The sequence below is a fragment of the Microcaecilia unicolor genome, unplaced genomic scaffold (assembly GCF_901765095.1).
Source record: "Microcaecilia unicolor unplaced genomic scaffold, aMicUni1.1, whole genome shotgun sequence".
Lineage (NCBI taxonomy): Eukaryota > Metazoa > Chordata > Amphibia > Gymnophiona > Siphonopidae > Microcaecilia > Microcaecilia unicolor.
The window spans coordinates 1-17,239 of NW_021963921.1; the positions used below are offsets into that span (position 1 = coordinate 1).

A 17,239-nucleotide genomic window follows, 5' to 3' on the forward strand; every position below is an offset into this window, starting at 1 on the left:
AAGAGGTATCGGAGCCTACCGCTCCTGGGCATTTCTGTGAAGTCTATAACTAGGGACTCAAAGGGTGTTAGTCCTCTAGACTGAACTCCTGGTGGAATACGGGGTCCCTGACGGGCATTATTCTGGGCACAGAGAGTACATCGGGCAGAGGCAGTGGCAACCAGACTATCCAATCCTTCCAGCACCACTACTCGATTGAGTAGGCGGGCTAGTGCTGTTTTCCCTAAGTGTGATAGGTCATGAGCTTGAGACACTACAGGCCAAGCTAGGTGGCGTGGCACCAGAACTCTAGTATCAGGGAGATGTAACCAGCCATCAGGTCTCCTTACTGCACCTTCCTCTTGAGCCCATTTCTCTTCCATTTGGGTATACATAGGCGTCCATTCTTGCAGTCGAATTTGGAACAGGGGAGTCACAGTACTTGCTAGGGGTCCTCGAGCAGCTTCCTTGGCCACCCGATCAGCATGGCGATTCCCTCGGGCCACTGGAGTATCTATTCTTTGGTGTCCCCTACAGTGAATGACAGCTACCTTCTTAGGGGCCCAAACAGCCTCTAGCAGCTGAAGTATTTCAGGTCCATACTTAACAGGTTGGCCTGCAGCATTTATGAGTCCCTTTTCCTTATACAAAGCTCCATGAGCATGTAGGGTTGTGAAGGCATACTTAGAATCAGTATAAATGTTGGTTACCAGTCCTGCTGCTAGCTCCAGAGCTCATATGAGGGCCACAAGTTCTGCTTTCTGGACTGAAGTTCCTTGGGGCAGGGCTCTTGCTTCTATCACCTTGTCCTCTGTCACCACAGCATAGCCTGCCAGTCGCTTGGAGTTCTCCACATAACTGCTTCCATCTGTGAAATAAATTACATCTGGGTCCCTCCACGGAACATCTTTAAGATCTGGTCGACTGGAGTACACTTCATCCATGGTTTGGATACAGTCATGATCTGGAGGTCCCTCAGATGCTGGCAAAAGAGTAGCCGGATTGAATGTAGCCACTGTTTCCAGGTGTATCCGTGGATTCTCACACAAACTGGCTTGGTACTTAACCATGCGGTTATTTGTAAACCAGTGGTTGCCCTTATACTCCATGAGGGTGAGAACTGCATGGGGGACTTTAACAACCAGTTCTTGCCCCAAGGTCAACTTATCAGCTTCCTGGACCAGTAAGGCTGTTGCTGCAATGGCCCTCATGCAGGCTGGCCATCCTTTAGCCACTCCATCCAGCTGTTTAGACAGGTATGCAACAGGCCTCTGCCAGGATCCCATCATCTGGGTCAGCACACCCAGAGCAACCCCCTGTCGCTCATGGACATACAATGAGAAAGGTTTCTCCACATCAGGAAGGCCTAACGCAGGGGCTTGGAGTAGGGCTTTCTTTATGGCAATGAAGGATTGTTGAGCAGTAGGTCCCCATTCAAATGGTTCCTTTTCACCCCCCTTTGTGGCTTGGTAAAGGGGTTTCGCCATCAATGCAAAATTTGGAATCCAAATTCTGCAAAATCCGGCTGCTCCCAGAAATTCCCTAACTTCTCTTCTGGACTTGGGTTGGGGAATTGCAGCAACTGCTTGCTTCCTACTAGCATCCAGTCTCCGACTTCCCTGGGAAATGCAAAAGCCCAAATACTTCACTTCTGACTGACAAAGTTGGGCCTTTGAGCGTGAGACCTTATAGCCTGCATCCAAGAGTAGCTCCAGCAATTCTCTAGTAGCCTCAAAACACTCTTCCTGAGTCACTGCTGCAATCAGGAGGTCATCTACATACTGGAGTAAAACTCGCCTGGAAGGCTCAGATTTAAAAGTCTTAAGGTCTTGCCCTAGGGCTGTCCCAAAAATAGTGGGGGAATTCTTGAACCCCTGTGGCAGGCGGGTCCATGTATACTGAAGCTTCCTTCCTGTTACTGGGTTTTCCCATTGAAAGGCGAAAAGCAGTTGACTGGCGGGGGCCACCCGAATACAAAAGAAGGCATCTTTTAGGTCTAGTGTTGTGAAATGGGTAGCTCCAGAAGGTATCAATCCTAGCAGGACATATGGATTAGGCACTACAGGGTGTAATGAGATAGTGGATTTGTTGACCACTCGTAAGTCTTGGACTGGCCGGTAGTCCTCAGTCCCTGGCTTCTGAACTGGCAACAATGGCGTATTCCATGGAGACTGACAAGGACGAATAATTCCATAGGATAACAGACGATTCAAATGTGCTTGAATCCCTTCCAGAGCCTTTCTGGGAATTGGGTATTGGCGAAGATGGATTGGCCGGGCACTTGGAAGTAAATCTACATGTACAGGAGGAATATTTCGGGCCAACCCTGGGGGATTATCTTCTGCCCATACCCCACTAACCCGAAAGCTGTCTGCCAGGGGTAGGTCAACTTGGCTATGTGACTGATGCAGCCGCCATTCTTCTTCAAGAGGGCAACAGAAACTCAATATACCCTTAGGGCTGGATATCGGGGGCCGAAAGGAGACTGAAGTCTGGCCATCAGAGTCAAAAGAAATTTGGGCCCTAAGCTTGGACAGCAGGTCTCGACCTAACAAAGGGATTGGACAGTCTGGCATATACAGGAATTCATGAGTGACTATGTGTGAGCCTAATTGGCATCTACGGGTTGTCAGGAAAGGCCTCCGGTTCTGCACCCCCGTGGCTCCCACCACTCGGACAGTTTTTCCAGACACAGGCGCTAATCGCTCCGTCACAACAGAATGTTCAGCTCCTGTATCAATCATGAATGGAATTGAGCGGCTCCCTATAGTTAGCTTGACCATAGGTTCCTGGGAGCCCAGTTTGTAGGAACCCGGTCTGTCCTATTCGTCCCATTCTGCCATCTCGGCTATCCCGATGATGTCAGATTCAGGAGGCTCATATCTTCCCTCTCGAACTCGGCCTCGGCTTCCTCGATCTCCTGGTCCCCTTCTCAGTCCCTGGCGCCTCTGGGGGCATTCATCTTTCCAGTGCCCTCTTTCCTTACAATAGGCACACTGATCCCTCTCCAATCTTGGTCTGGGATTCTCCCCCCTTGGCCGGGATTGATTGAAGGAATCTCGGGGCCTGGCTGGTGGTCCGGGGTCCCACTTTGGCTTCCCATTAGCTAGAGGTCGACCTCGGTTAAGGGTGGAATTAGTAATGGCTGCCGCTAAAAGGTCGGCCTTCTTCTGCATCTTCCGGTCAGCCTCTCGGCGCACCTCCTGATCTCTATTAATGAAAACCTTGGTTGCGATCTCAATTAGCTGGGTGGTATTCATCCCTGCGAATCCCTCCTGACGCTGCAACTTCTTCCGGATATCTGGCATACTCTGGGCCACCAATGCGCTATTCACCATTCTCTGGTTTTCTTGGGCTTCAGGGTCAAATGGGGTGTATGTTCTGTAGGCTTCAATTAGTCGCTCTAGAAAGGCCCCAGGGGATTCAGTTGCCCCTTGGAGAATTTCAGAGACCTTTGCCAGATTAATGGGCCTCTTTATGCCTTTCCTCATACCTTCCAGCAAGTCCCGGCAATAGCCAGACAACAGTTCATAGTGCTGCCCATCATTTGGATCCCAAGCTGGAGCTGCGCGAGGAAACCGAGCTCTAACCCATCCCTCTAGGTCCGGTGTCCTCTCGGGAGCACGTGCTCGCGTGATGGCCTCAGCATTTTGCAAAATCTTCCGCCTCTCCTCAGTTGTGAAGAGGGTCAGGAGAAGTTGTTGACAATCAGTCCAGGTTGGGTTATGGGTGGCCATAATGCTAGCCACTAGGTCCACCACTGCCTGAGGCTTTTCAGTATAAGAGGGGTAATGCGTCTTCCAATTCAGGAGATCGGTGGTTGTGAAGGGTACATACTGATAGGCCTGTGCCTGTATAACCTGACCCTGATTATTAGGATCTGGTCGAGTGGTAGTTACCTGACGAAGTGGCAGAACTCTCGAGGAGGTGGGAATGGAACCTGAGGTAGAGCTAGGAGCTACCCTCCTATCATGCTCAAAGGTGATTGCAGCAGGTCTAACCCATTCAGTGGAGGTATGTTGAACCCCTGAGGGATGGGGAGGGGTACTCATAGACTGAGAGGTGGTCACAGGTGATTCAGTCCATTGAAAGGGATGCCGGGCCCCTGATGAGTGGGTAGGGGTATTAGAGGGAGAGGCTGGGCTGTCAGGAGTTGAGGAGTCAGGGAGTGGAACCCAAAACGGGTCTTCAGAGGTTAACAGGAGAGGATGTGGCAGAGGAGAGTAGAGACTGGGTGAAAAGTCCAACCTAGGGTGTGGCAGGTTTGGCACAGGAGGGGAAGAACTATCCGGAGAAGCCTGTGCTGGAGAAGCTTGGGCTGGATGGCGTGGATCTCTGGGGGTAGCACGGAACCCCAACAATGGGCCATAAGGTGGTGGCTCAAGGTCTGAGGGGTCATCAGAGAGTATGGGTTTCTCGGACAGGGTAGGGGCGGAAGCCACCGATTGGGTGGTAGGCTTCCTGGGGCTCTTTCCCTCTTCTAGTTTAGATTTTCTAATCTTTCTTTGAACACGGCCTAACATGAATTTTACTGGGGATCCCATATAAGTTTTCAACCACGAGGGAGGGTCAGTCACAAGGCTGTCCCAGGAATCTATATAAGGGAGTTGTTCAGAATATTCTGGTTCTCCTACAACTATGCTGTAGACCTTCCGGATTACTTCAATATCTAAGCTGCCACTAGGGGGCCACCCCACTCCCATAGATGGCCACTCAACTTCACACAAGGTTCTTAGAGTACTTGAGCTTAAAGTCTGTCCATAGTCATTAATTAAAAATCCTTTTCTAAAGTTCTTAAGCATACAGTCTAGGGGAGTATCAATTTGTCTAGATGATGTCCCACCCATAATGCTTACAGTTACAACACACAAAAAGGGAGGGAATTTTTGAAAGTGCAGTAAGGGGTCCGCACTCTCGAAACACTAGGTAGACAGACAGCAATCGCTTCCTTCCGTTGCTGACCAATTGAACTCGCGTTAATTGGAAATGCAGCTATAAGAAGTCCGCACTCAATAATCATTCACGCATCACACATTCCATACAGAAAATCCCACCCAACAATTTCAGATTTCTCAGATACAGATAAGCTCAAGCGTTTTCGCTTCTAATCTCCTCTAGATTAGAAGGTACTAGGGCCTTCGCTGAGAGTTGATCAGGCTCTCCTTCCTCAATTTGTTTGAGGGGCTGATTTACAATTTTCTAGCTAGAATTACAATACAAAATACAGAATACATACCCGGCGAATGTTCTCCAGTCAGTTGGGTGCTGGGATTAATGCAGGATTCATCCCACCGCTGCCACCAAGAATTGTTGCAGGAATGGATGCATGAATTTGTGATGCTTCAGGAGTCAGACAGCACACACCAGAATGAGAAAGTAATCTTCTTTATTTGCCAGCAAACAAAGCAGGACATCAGTTCTAGCTCTCTTCTCTCTCTCTCTGTGTCTTTGTCTCAGCTCTCTTCTTATGCTGTCTTCTCCTTCTTCTGTCTGTTCCTTCTGTCCTTCTCTTTCTTCTGAGCTCCTTCTGACGTAAACTGCTTCTTCTCCCACTTAAATACTGTTCTATCCCCCTCCTAGCCTAGCCCCCCCTTACTCTCCAATTGGTTAAGGAATAGATTGGTCACTTTGCCTCAACCAATCATTACTTTTGAAATATCAGTTACATAGGTTTGATATTTCTCAAACTGACCTCTGACCTGGGGCCCCTTACACCAGACATTTGGTCTCCAGTCTCTTACATTTCTCATTATGATTGATTTCTCATATTCCTAGTACTAACTGCTAACTAAACTCTGGTATTCATTAAAGAGGTCAAAAGTCAGTCTTACTTAATAGCATACAGGACCATTTCTACATTTACCTACAATTAATCAAGGAGAAGAGAGCTGACTAGTCCTGACCTCGTTCACCTATCAGCTTATACATTGAACCAGCCAGAACTATAGCTAAGTCAAAACACATGTTTGACCTCTTCACTGCAGTCCTTGCTTGACCTCTTAAACAGCAGACAAAGAGTAATACAGAATTTAACAGATATTCTACACAGACACAAACCTTATTAATTTACACAGAATCAGTATTTCTTATAAGACATATTCTAAATATCAAAAACTTGTTAATACTAATCTATTGCCTCTCTCTCTCTAAATAGTATTTTCTATCTAAGCATTTTAAACTACAATATATCTGGCTCATGCCAGAGCTTACAAAGGCTACTCAGCATGCCTAATAATATACAGCTGTTGAGCTAGCTTTCATTATTCACAAGGGTGAAAGGAATTCCTTTCTCTGACCTTTTTAACCCAGCCCGGCAAACGCTAGAGTTCAATATAATCTGAACCATCTGGCATACCTTCACTTCAGTTGCAAAGTAAAAAGTTAGAATTCTAACTTCAAGCTTTTAACAGAATTAACCCTTCATATGATTTCTTATATATGATTATGCCCATGGCTGCTTCAATAGGGCTGATGACATTAATCCTAAACAAAATGCTCGCACAAACTGGAAAAGGAGAGTCTCTCTTTATGACACACTCAGAGGATTAGCAAGCTCATTAAAGGGCAATTGAAATGTGACAATCTGTATTGTGGAAGGCCCTACTAGAGATTTCACCAGCACATGCTTGCTGCAAGCTTGTTGAAAGTAACAAAACAAGGCTCGGTAAAGACAGCAGATGGTGCTGTTCCTCTGGCTACAGGCCTCTTTAACTGTAGCATACAGAAAACACCATGGGCAAGCTGTAAGGTGGCTGGCTGTGATCGTATAGTGGTTAGTACTCTGCGTTGTGGCCGCAGCAACCTCGGTTGGACTCCGAGTCACAGCAGGTAGCAACTTTTGGCCCTGCAGATAGAATAGGAGGAGGTTTTCCTAGTTCCCTTTGGATTCCAAATCTGCTTTGTTTGCAGCAGAATGGATTAGAATCATGAAGAGAAGCACAGGAAAGGGAAAACCAGCTACAAGCTAGTACTGGTGGCATATAGGCATCTGCCTTCAAAGCAGTGATGAGCACAATGGCTTAAGTCCTTTTTTCCTGCCTAAGTGTGTTTTCTTAAACATCTGGCTGGCAGCGCTAGCTTTCAGTGGAGGGTTTTCCTTCACGGTAGGAATATTTCGCTCTCTCTGCAGTAACGTTCTTTCTCTACGTTTTCTCACATCTGTCATAGGGCTGATGACATTAATCCTAAACAAAATGCTCGCACAAACTGGAAAAGGAGAGTCTCTCTTTATGACACACTCAGAGGATTAGCAAGCTCATTAAAGGGCAATTGAAATGTGACAATCTGTATTGTGGAAGGCCCTACTAGAGCTTTCACCAGCACATGCTTGCTGCAAGCTTGTTGAAAGTAACAAAACAAGGCTCGGTAAAGACAGCAGATGGTGCTATTCCTCTGGCTACAGGCCACTTTAACTGTAGCATACAGAAAACACCACAGGAAAGCTGTAAGGTGGTTGGCTGTAATCGTATAGTGGTTAGTACTCTGCGTTGTGGCCGCAGCAACCTCTATTCAACTCCGAGTCACAGCAGGTAGCAAATTTTGGCCCTGCAGATAGAATAGGAGGAGGTTTTCCTAGTTCCCTTTGGATTCCAAATACTACTACTACTACTACTACTTAACATTTCTAGAGCGCTACTAGGGTTACGCAGCGCTGTACAATTTAACAAAGAGAGACAGTCCCTGCTCAAAGAGCTTACAATCTAATAGACAAGTGAACGGTCGGTCCGATCGGGGCAGTCAAATTGGGGCAGTCTGGATTCACTGAACGGTAAGGGTTAGGTGCCGAACGCAGCATTGAAGAGGTGGGCTTTAAGCAAAGACTTGAAGATGGGCAGGGAGGGGGCTTGGCGTAAGGGTTCAGGAAGGTTGTTCCAAGCATAGGGTGAGGCGAGGCAGAATGAGCGGAGCCTGGAGTTGGCGGTGGTGGAGAAGGGTACTGAGAGGAGGGATTTATCCTGTGAACGGAGGTTACGGGCGGGAACGTAAGGGGAGATGAGGGTAGAGAGGTAGTGAGGGGCAGCAGACTGAGTGCATTTGTAGGTAAGAAGGAGAAGCTTGAATTGAATGCGGTATCTGATCGGAAGCCAGTGAAGTGACCTGAGGAGAGGGGTGATATGAGTATATCGGTTCTGGCGGAATATGAGACGTGCAGCAGAGTTCTGAACAGACTGAAGGGGGGATAGATGGCTAAGTGGGAGGCCGGTGAGGAGTAAGTTGCAGTAGTCCAGGCGAGAGGTAATGAGAGCGTGGACGAGAGTTCGGGTGGTGTGTTCAGAGAGGAAAGGGCGAATTTTGCTGATGTTAAAGAGGAAGAAGCGACAGGTCTTGGCTATCTGCTGGATATGCGCAGAGAAGGAAAGAGAGGAGTCAAAGATGACTCCGAGGTTGCGGGCAGATGAGACGGGGAGGATGAGGGTGTTATCAACTGAGATAGAAAGTGGAGGAAGAGGAGAAGTGGGTTTTGGTGGAAAGACGATAAGCTCGGTCTTGGACATGTTCAGTTTCAGGTGGCGGTTGGACATCCAGGCAGCAATGTCGGATAAGCAGGCCGATACCTTTGCCTGGGTCTCCGCGGTGATGTCTGGTGTGGAGAGATACAGTTGGGTGTCATCAGCATAGAGATGATACTGGAAACCATGAGATGAGATCAGGGAGCCCAGGGAAGAGGTGTAGATTGAGAAGAGAAGGGGTCCAAGGACCGATCCCTGGGGAACACCAACAGATAAGGGGATGGGGGTGGAGGAAGATCCATGAGAGTGAACTTTGAAGGTGCGGTGGGAGAGATAGGAGGAGAACCAGGAGAGGACAGAGCCCTGGAACCCAAATGAGGACAGTGTGGCAAGAAGTAAGTCATGATTGACAGTGTCAAAAGCAGCGGATAGATCCAGGAGGATGAGGATGGAGTAGTGGCCTCTGGATTTGGCAAGGAACAGGTCATTACAGACTTTAGAAAGTGCTGTTTCTGTCGAGTGAAGAGGGCGAAAACCGGATTGAAGCGGATCAAGGATGGCATGAGAGGAGAGAAAATCAAGGCAGCGGCTGTGGACTGCGCGCTCAAGTGTCTTGGAGAGGAAGGGTAGGAGGGAGATGGGGCGGTAGTTGGAGGGACAGGTAGGGTCTAGTGATGGTTTTTTGAGGAGTGGCGTGACTACAGCATGCTTGAAGGTGTCGGGGACAGTTGCAGTGGAGAGAGAGAGGTTGAGGATATGACAGATGGAGGGGGTGATAGTAGGAGAGATGGTGTTAAGTAAGTTGGTGGGGATGGGATCAGAGGAACAAGTGGTGCATTTTGAGGAGGAAAGAAGGCGGGCGGTTTCCTCCTCGGAGATATCAGGAAAGGAGGAGAAAGAGGTCTGGGTTGGTTGGTTGAGGGAGAGGGTTGAAGGGTGAAGAGGAGGAGGTGGCTTGGTAGTGAACTCAAGGTTGATCTTTTGCACCTTGTCGCGGAAGTAGTCAGCCAGTGATTGAGGAGAGAGTGACGGGGGGGTGGGAGCGGAGGGCACTTTGAGGAGGGAGTTAAGGGTGGCGAAGAGACGACGAGGGTTAGAGCTGAGAGAATTAGTCAATTGGGTGTAATAGTCCTGTTTGGCAAGGAATAGTGAGGACTGGAAGGAGGATAGCATGAATTTGTAGTGAAGGAAATCTGAATGGGTGCGAGATTTCCTCCAGAGGCGTTCAGCAGATCGGGCGCAGGAGCGAAGGTAACGGATGCAAGGGGTCAGCCAGGGCTGGGGATTAGTACGCCTTGTGGGACGGGAGGTGGATGGTGCAAGGGTGTCCAGAGCAGAGGAGAGAGTGGCATTGTAAGCGGAGACAGCCTCGTCAACAGACTCGGAGGACATGATGGAGGGGAGGAGATTAGAAATACTAGATGATAAGGTGGGAGGGTCAATAATCTGGAGATTCCTGGAAGTAGTGGTTAATGTTGGGCGGGGCTGAGGGGGAGGGTGAAGAAGTGTGAAGGTGATCAGGTGATGATCAGAGACAGGAAGAGCTGAGGTGTGGAAATTGGAGGGTGAGCCAGAAGAGGAGAGGACGAGGTCAAGGCAATGGCCATCACGGTGAGTAGGGGTGGTGGAACAAAGCTGGAGGTTGAAGGATAATGTTAGAGTGAGGAACTGAGAAGCGTGAGAGTTGGACAGGTCATCAACGTGTATGTTGAAGTCTCCGAGAATGAGGGATGGAGATGAGGGTTCAAGAAAAACAAATCTGCTTTGTTTGCAGCAGAATGGATTAGAATCATGAAGAGAAGCACAGGAAAGGGAAAACCAGATACAAGCTAGTACTGGTGGCATATAGGCATCTGCCTTCAAAGCAGTGATGAGCACAATGGCTTAAGTCCTTTTTTCCTGCCTAAGTGTGTTTTCTTAAACATCTGGCCGGCAGCGCTAGCTTTCAGTGGAGTGTTTTCCTTCACGGTAGGAATATTTCGCTCTCTCTGCAGTAAAGTTCTTTCTCTACGTTTTCTCACATCTGTCATAGGGCTGATGACATTAATCCTAAACAAAATGCTCGCACAAACTGGAAAAGGAGAGTCTCTCTTTATGACACACTCAGAGGATTAGCAAGCTCATTAAAGGGCAATTGAAATGTGACAATCTGTATTGTGGAAGGCCCTACTAGAGCTTTCACCAGCACATGCTTGCTGCAAGCTTGTTGAAAGTAACAAAACAAGGCTCGGTAAAGACAGAAGATGGTGCTGTTCCTCTGGCTACAGGCCACTTTAACTGTAGCATACAGAAAACACCACAGCAAAGCTGTAAGGTGGTTGGCTGTGATCGTATAGTGGTTAGTACTCTGCGTTGTGGCCGCAGCAACCTCTGTTCGACTCCGAGTCACAGCAGGTAGCAACTTTTGGCCCTGCAGATAAAATAGGAGGAGGTTTTCCTAGTTCAGGTTGTATTCCAAATCTGCTTTGTTTCCAGAAAAAATGGATTAGAAACATGAAGAGAAGCACAGGAAAGGGAAAACCAGCTACAAGCTAGTACTGGTGGCATATAGGCATCTGCCTTCAAAGCAGTGATGAGCACAATGGCTTAAGTCCTTTTTTCCTGCCTAAGTGTGTTTTCTTAAACATCTGGCCGGCAGCGCTAGCTTTCAGTGGAGGGTTTTCCTTCACGGTAGGAATATTTCGCTCTATCTGCAGTAATGTTCTTTCTCTACGTTTTCTCACATCTGTCATAGGGCTGATGACATTAATCCTAAACAAAATGCTCGCACAAACTGGAAAAGGAGAGTCTCTCTTTATGACACACTCAGAGGATTAGCAAGCTCATTAAAGGGCAATTGAAGTGTGACAATCTGTATTGTGGAATGCCCTACTAGAGCTTTCACCAGCACATGCTTGCTGCAAGCTTGTTGAAAGTAACAAAACAAGGTTCGGTAAAGACAGCAGATGGTGCTGGTCCTCTGGCTACAGGCCACTTTAACTGTAGCATACAGAAAGCACCATGGACAAGCTGTAAGGTGGCTGGCTGTGATCGTATAGTGGTTAGTACTCTGCGTTGTGGCCGCAGCAACCTCGGTTCAACTCCGAGTCACAGCAGGTAGCAACTTTTGGCCCTGCAGATAGAATAGGAGGAGGTTTTACTAGTTCCCTTTGGATTCCAAATCTGCTTTGTTTGCAGCAGAATGGATTAGAATCATGAAGAGAAGCACAGGAAAGCGAAAACCAGATACAAGCTAGTACTGGTGGCATATAGGCATCTGCCTTCAAAGGAGTGATGAGCACAATGGCTTAAGTCCTTTTTTCCTGCCTAAGTGTGTTTTCTTAAACATCTGGCCGGCAGCGCTAGCTTTCAGTGGAGGGTTTTCCTTCACGGTAGGAATATTTCGCTCTCTCTGCAGTAATGTTCTTTCTCTACGTTTTCTCACATCTGTCATAGGGCTGATGACATTAATCCTAAACAAAATGCTCGCACAAACTGGAAAAGGAGAGTCTCTCTTTATGACACACTCAGAGGATTAGCAAGCTCATTAAAGGGCAATTGAAATGTGACAATCTGTATTGTGGAAGGCCCTACTAGAGATTTCACCAGCACATGCTTGCTGCAAGCTTGTTGAAAGTAACAAAACAAGGCTCGGTAAAGACAGCAGATGGTGCTGTTCCTCTGGCTACAGGCCACTTTAACTGTAGCATACAGAAAACACCATGGGCAAGCTGTAAGGTGGCTGGCTGTGATCGTATAGTGGTTAGTACTCTGCGTTGTGGCCGCAGCAACCTCGGTTCGACTCCGAGTCACAGCAGGTAGCAACTTTTGGCCCTGCAGATAGAATAGGAGGAGGTTTTCCTAGTTCCCTTTGGATTCCAAATCTGCTTTGTTTGCAGCAGAATGGATTAGAATCATGAAGAGAAGCACAGGAAAGGGAAAACCAGCTACAAGCTAGTACTGGTGGCATATAGGCATCTGCCTTCAAAGCAGTGATGAGCACAATGGCTTAAGTCCTTTTTTCCTGCCTAAGTGTGTTTTCTTAAACATCTGGCCGGCAGCGCTAGCTTTCAGTGGAGGGTTTTCCTTCACGGTAGGAATATTTCGCTCTCTCTGCAGTAACGTTCTTTCTCTACGTTTTCTCACATCTGTCATAGGGCTGATGACATTAATCCTAAACAAAATGCTTGCACAAACTGGAAAAGGAGAGTCTCTCTTTATGACACACTCAGAGGATTAGCAAGCTCATTAAAGGGCAATTGAAATGTGACAATCTGTATTGTGGAAGGCCCTACTAGAGCTTTCACCAGCACATGCTTGCTGCAAGCTTGTTGAAAGTAACAAAACAAGGTTCGGTAAAGACAGCAGATGGTGCTGTTCCTCTGGCTACAGGCCACTTTAACTGTAGCATACAGAAAGCACCGTGGACAAGCTGTAAGGTGGCTGGCTGTGATCGTATAGTGGTTAGTACTCTGCATTGTGGCCGCAGCAAGCTCTGTTGAACTCCGAGTCACAGCAGGTAGCAACTTTTGGCCCTGCTGATAGAATAGGAGGAGGTTTTCCTAGTTCCCTTTGGATTCCAAATCTGCTTTGTTTGCAGCAGAATGGATTAGAATCATGAAGAGAAGCACAGGAAAGGGAAAACCAGATACAAGCTAGTACTGGTGGCATATACGCATCTGCCTTCAAAGCAGTGATGAGCACAATGGCTTAAGTCCTTTTTTCCTGCCTAAGTGTGTTTTCTTAAACATCTGGCCGGCAGCGCTAGCTTTCAGTGGAGTGTTTTCCTTCACGGTAGGAATATTTCGCTCTCTCTGCAGTAAAGTTCTTTCTCTACGTTTTCTCACATCTGTCATAGGGCTGATGACATTAATCCTAAACAAAATGCTCGCACAAACTGGAAAAGGAGAGTCTCTCTTTATGACACACTCAGAGGATTAGCAAGCTCATTAAAGGGCAATTGAAATGTGACAATCTGTATTGTGGAAGGCCCTACTAGAGCTTTCACCAGCACATGCTTGCTGCAAGCTTGTTGAAAGTAACAAAACAAGGCTCGGTAAAGACAGCAGATGGTGCTGTTCCTCTGGCTACAGGCCACTTCAACTGTAGCATACAGAAAACACCATGGAAAGCTGTAAGGTGGCTGGCTGTGATCGTATAGTGGTTAGTACTCTGCGTTGTGGCCGCAGCAACCTCGGTTGGACTCCGAGTCACAGCAGATAGCAAATTTTGGCCCTGCAGATAGAATAGGAGGAGGTTTTCCTAGTTCCCTTTGGATTCCAAATCTGCTTTGTTTGCAGCAGAATGGATTAGAATCATGAAGAGAAGCACAGGAAAGGGAAAACCAGATACAAGCTAGTACTGGTGGCATATAGGCATCTGCCTTCAAAGCAGTGATGAGCACAATGGCTTAAGTCCTTTTTTCCTGCCTAAGTGTGTTTTCTTAAACATCTGGCCGGCAGCGCTAGCTTTCAGTGGAGTGTTTTCCTTCACGGTAGGAATATTTCGCTCTCTCTGCAGTAAAGTTCTTTCTCTACGTTTTCTCACATCTGTCATAGGGCTGTTGACATTAATCCTAAACAAAATGCTCGCACAAACTGGAAAAGGAGAGTCTCTCTTTATGACACACTCAGAGGATTAGCAAGCTCATTAAAGGGCAATTGAAGTGTGACAATCTGTATTGTGGAAGGCCCTACTAGAGCTTTCACCAGCACATGCTTGCTGCAAGCTTGTTGAAAGTAACAAAACAAGGCTCGGTAAAGACAGCAGATGGTGCTGTTCCTCTGGCTACAGGCCACTTTAACTGTAGCATACAGAAAACACTACAGGAAAGCTGTAAGGTGGTTGGCTGTGATCGTATAGTGGTTAGTACTTTGCGTTGTGGCCGCAGCAACCTCTGTTCGACTCCGAGTCACAGCAGGTAGCAACTTTTGGCCCTGCAGATAAAATAGGAGGAGGTTTTCCTAGTTCAGGTTGTATTCCAAATCTGCTTTGTTTCCAGAAAAAATGGATTAGAAACATGAAGAGAAGCACAGGAAAGGGAAAACCAGCTACAAGCTAGTACTGGTGGCATATAGGCATCTGCCTTCAAAGCAGTGATGAGCACAATGGCTTAAGTCCTTTTTTCCTGCCTAAGTGTGTTTTCTTAAACATCTGGCCGGCAGCGCTAGCTTTCAGTGGAGTGTTTTCCTTCACGGTAGGAATATTTCGCTCTCTCTGCAGTAAGTTCTTTCTCTACGTTTTCTCACATCTGTCATAGGGCTGATGACATTAATCCTAAACAAAATGCTCGCACAAACTGGAAAAGGAGAGTTTCTCTTTATGACACACTCAGAGGATTAGCAAGCTCATTAAAGGGCAATTGAAGTGTGACAATCTGTATTGTGGAAGGCCCTACTAGAGCTTTCACCAGCACATGCTTGCTGCAAGCTTGTTGAAAGTAACAAAACAAGGCTCGGTAAAGACAGCAGATGGTGCTGTTCCTCTGGCTACAGGCCACTTTAACTGTAGCATACAGAAAACACCACAGGACAAGCTGTAAGGTGGCTGGCTGTGATCGTATAGTGGTTAGTACTCTGCGTTGTGGCCGCAGCAACCTCGGTTCGACTCCGAGTCACAGCAGGTAGCAACTTTTGGCCCTGCAGATAAAATAGGAGGAGGTTTTCCTAGTTCAGGTTGTATTCCAAATCTGCTTTGTTTCCAGAAAAATTGGATTAGAAACATGAAGAGAAGCACAGGAAAGGGAAAACCAGCTACAAGCTAGTACTGGTGGCATATAGGCATCTGCCTTCAAAGCAGTGATGAGCACAATGGCTTAAGTCCTTTTTTCCTGCCTAAGTGTGTTTTCTTAAACATCTGGCCGGCAGCGCTAGCTTTCAGTGGAGTGTTTTCCTTCACGGTAGGAATATTTCGCTCTCTCTGTAGTAAAGTTCTTTCTCTACGTTTTCTCACATCTGTCATAGGGCTGATGACATTAATCCTAAACAAAATGCTCGCACAAACTGGAAAAGGAGAGTTTCTCTTTATGACACACTCAGAGGATTAGCAAGCTCATTAAAGGGCAATTGAAGTGTGACAATCTGTATTGTGGAAGGCCCTACTAGAGCTTTCACCAGCACATGCTTGCTGCAAGCTTGTTGAAAGTAACAAAACAAGGTTCGGTAAAGACAGCAGATGGTGCTGTTCCTCTGGCTACAGGCCACTTTAACTGTAGCATACAGAAAACACCACAGGAAAGCTGTAAGGTGGTTGGCTGTGATCGTATAGTGGTTAGTACTCTGCGTTGTGGCCGCAGCAACCTCGGTTCGACTCCGAGTCACAGCAGGTAGCAACTTTTGGCCCTGCAGATAGAATAGGAGGAGGTTTTCCTAGTTCCCTTTGGATTCCAAATCTGCTTTGTTTGCAGCAGAATGGATTAGAATCATGAAGAGAAGCACAGGAAAGGGAAAACCAGATACAAGCTAGTACTGGTGGCATATAGGCATCTGCCTTCAAAGCAGTGATGAGCACAATGGCTTAAGTCCTTTTTTCCTGCCTAAGTGTGTTTTCTTAAACATCTGGCCGGCAGCGCTAGCTTTCAGTGGAGGGTTTTCCTTCACGGTAGGAATATTTCGCTCTCTCTGCAGTAAAGTTCTTTCTCTACGTTTTCTCACATCTGTCATAGGGCTGATGACATTAATCCTAAACAAAATGCTCGCACAAACTGGAAAAGGAGAGTCTCTCTTTATGACACACTCAGAGGATTAGCAAGCTCATTAAAGGGCAATTGAAATGTGACAATCTGTATTGTGGAAGGCCCTACTAGAGATTTCACCAGCACATGCTTGCTGCAAGCTTGTTGAAAGTAACAAAACAAGGCTCGGTAAAGACAGCAGATGGTGCTGTTCCTCTGGCTACAGGCCTCTTTAACTGTAGCATACAGAAAACACCATGGGCAAGCTGTAAGGTGGCTGGCTGTGATCGTATAGTGGTTAGTACTCTGCGTTGTGGCCGCAGCAACCTCGGTTCGACTCTGAGTCACAGCAGGTAGCAACATTTGGCCCTGCAGATAGAATAGGAGGAGGTTTTCCTAGTTCCCTTTGGATTCCAAATCTGCTTTGTTTGCAGCAGAATGGATTAGAATCATGAAGAGAAGCACAGGAAAGGGAAAACCAGCTACAAGCTAGTACTGGTGGCATATAGGCATCTGCCTTCAAAGCAGTGATGAGCACAATGGCTTAAGTCCTTTTTTCCTGCCTAAGTGTGTTTTCTTAAACATCTGGCCGGCAGCGCTAGCTTTCAGTGGAGGGTTTTCCTTCACGGTAGGAATATTTCGCTCTCTCTGTAGTAAAGTTCTTTCTCTACGTTTTCTCACATCTGTCATAGGGCTGATGACATTAATCCTAAACAAAATGCTCGCACAAACTGGAAAAGGAGAGTCTCTCTTTATGACACACTCAGAGGATTAGCAAGCTCATTAAAGGGCAATTGAAATGTGACAATCTGTATTGTGGAATGCCCTACTAGAGCTTTCACCTGCACATGCTTGCTGCAAGCCTGTTGAAAGTAACAAAACAAGGTTCGGTAAAGACAGCAGATGGTGCTGTTCCTCTGGCTACAGGCCACTTTAACTGTAGCATACAGAAAACACCATGGACAAGCTGTAAGGTGGCTGGCTGTGATCGTATAGTGGTTAGTACTCTGCGTTGTGGCCGCAGCAACCTCGGTTCGACTCCGAGTCACAGCAGGTAGCAACTTTTGGCCCTGCAGATAGAATAGGAGGAGGTTTTCCTAGTTCCCTTTGGATTCCAAATCTGCTTTGTTTGCAGCAGAATGGATTAGAATCATGAAGA

General features: G+C 47.1%; 5 non-coding genes across 5 annotated transcripts; all 5 read left to right on the top strand.

Annotated features, from left to right (window-relative positions):
- Positions 1–11,452: 11,452 nt before the first annotated feature.
- TRNAH-GUG lies at positions 11,453–11,524 on the top strand. The gene has a single exon. It is a non-coding gene; the product is annotated as a tRNA-His (tRNA).
- A 629-nt stretch (positions 11,525–12,153) lies between these two features.
- TRNAH-GUG lies at positions 12,154–12,225 on the top strand. Its single transcript has one exon. It is a non-coding gene; the product is annotated as a tRNA-His (tRNA).
- A 2,732-nt stretch (positions 12,226–14,957) lies between these two features.
- On the top strand, positions 14,958–15,029 carry TRNAH-GUG. The gene has a single exon. It is a non-coding gene; the product is annotated as a tRNA-His (tRNA).
- Positions 15,030–15,659: 630 nt separating this feature from the next.
- On the top strand, positions 15,660–15,731 carry TRNAH-GUG. Its single transcript has one exon. It is a non-coding gene; the product is annotated as a tRNA-His (tRNA).
- Positions 15,732–17,061: 1,330 nt separating this feature from the next.
- Positions 17,062–17,133, top strand: TRNAH-GUG. The gene has a single exon. It is a non-coding gene; the product is annotated as a tRNA-His (tRNA).
- The last annotated feature ends 106 nt before the right edge of the window (positions 17,134–17,239 follow it).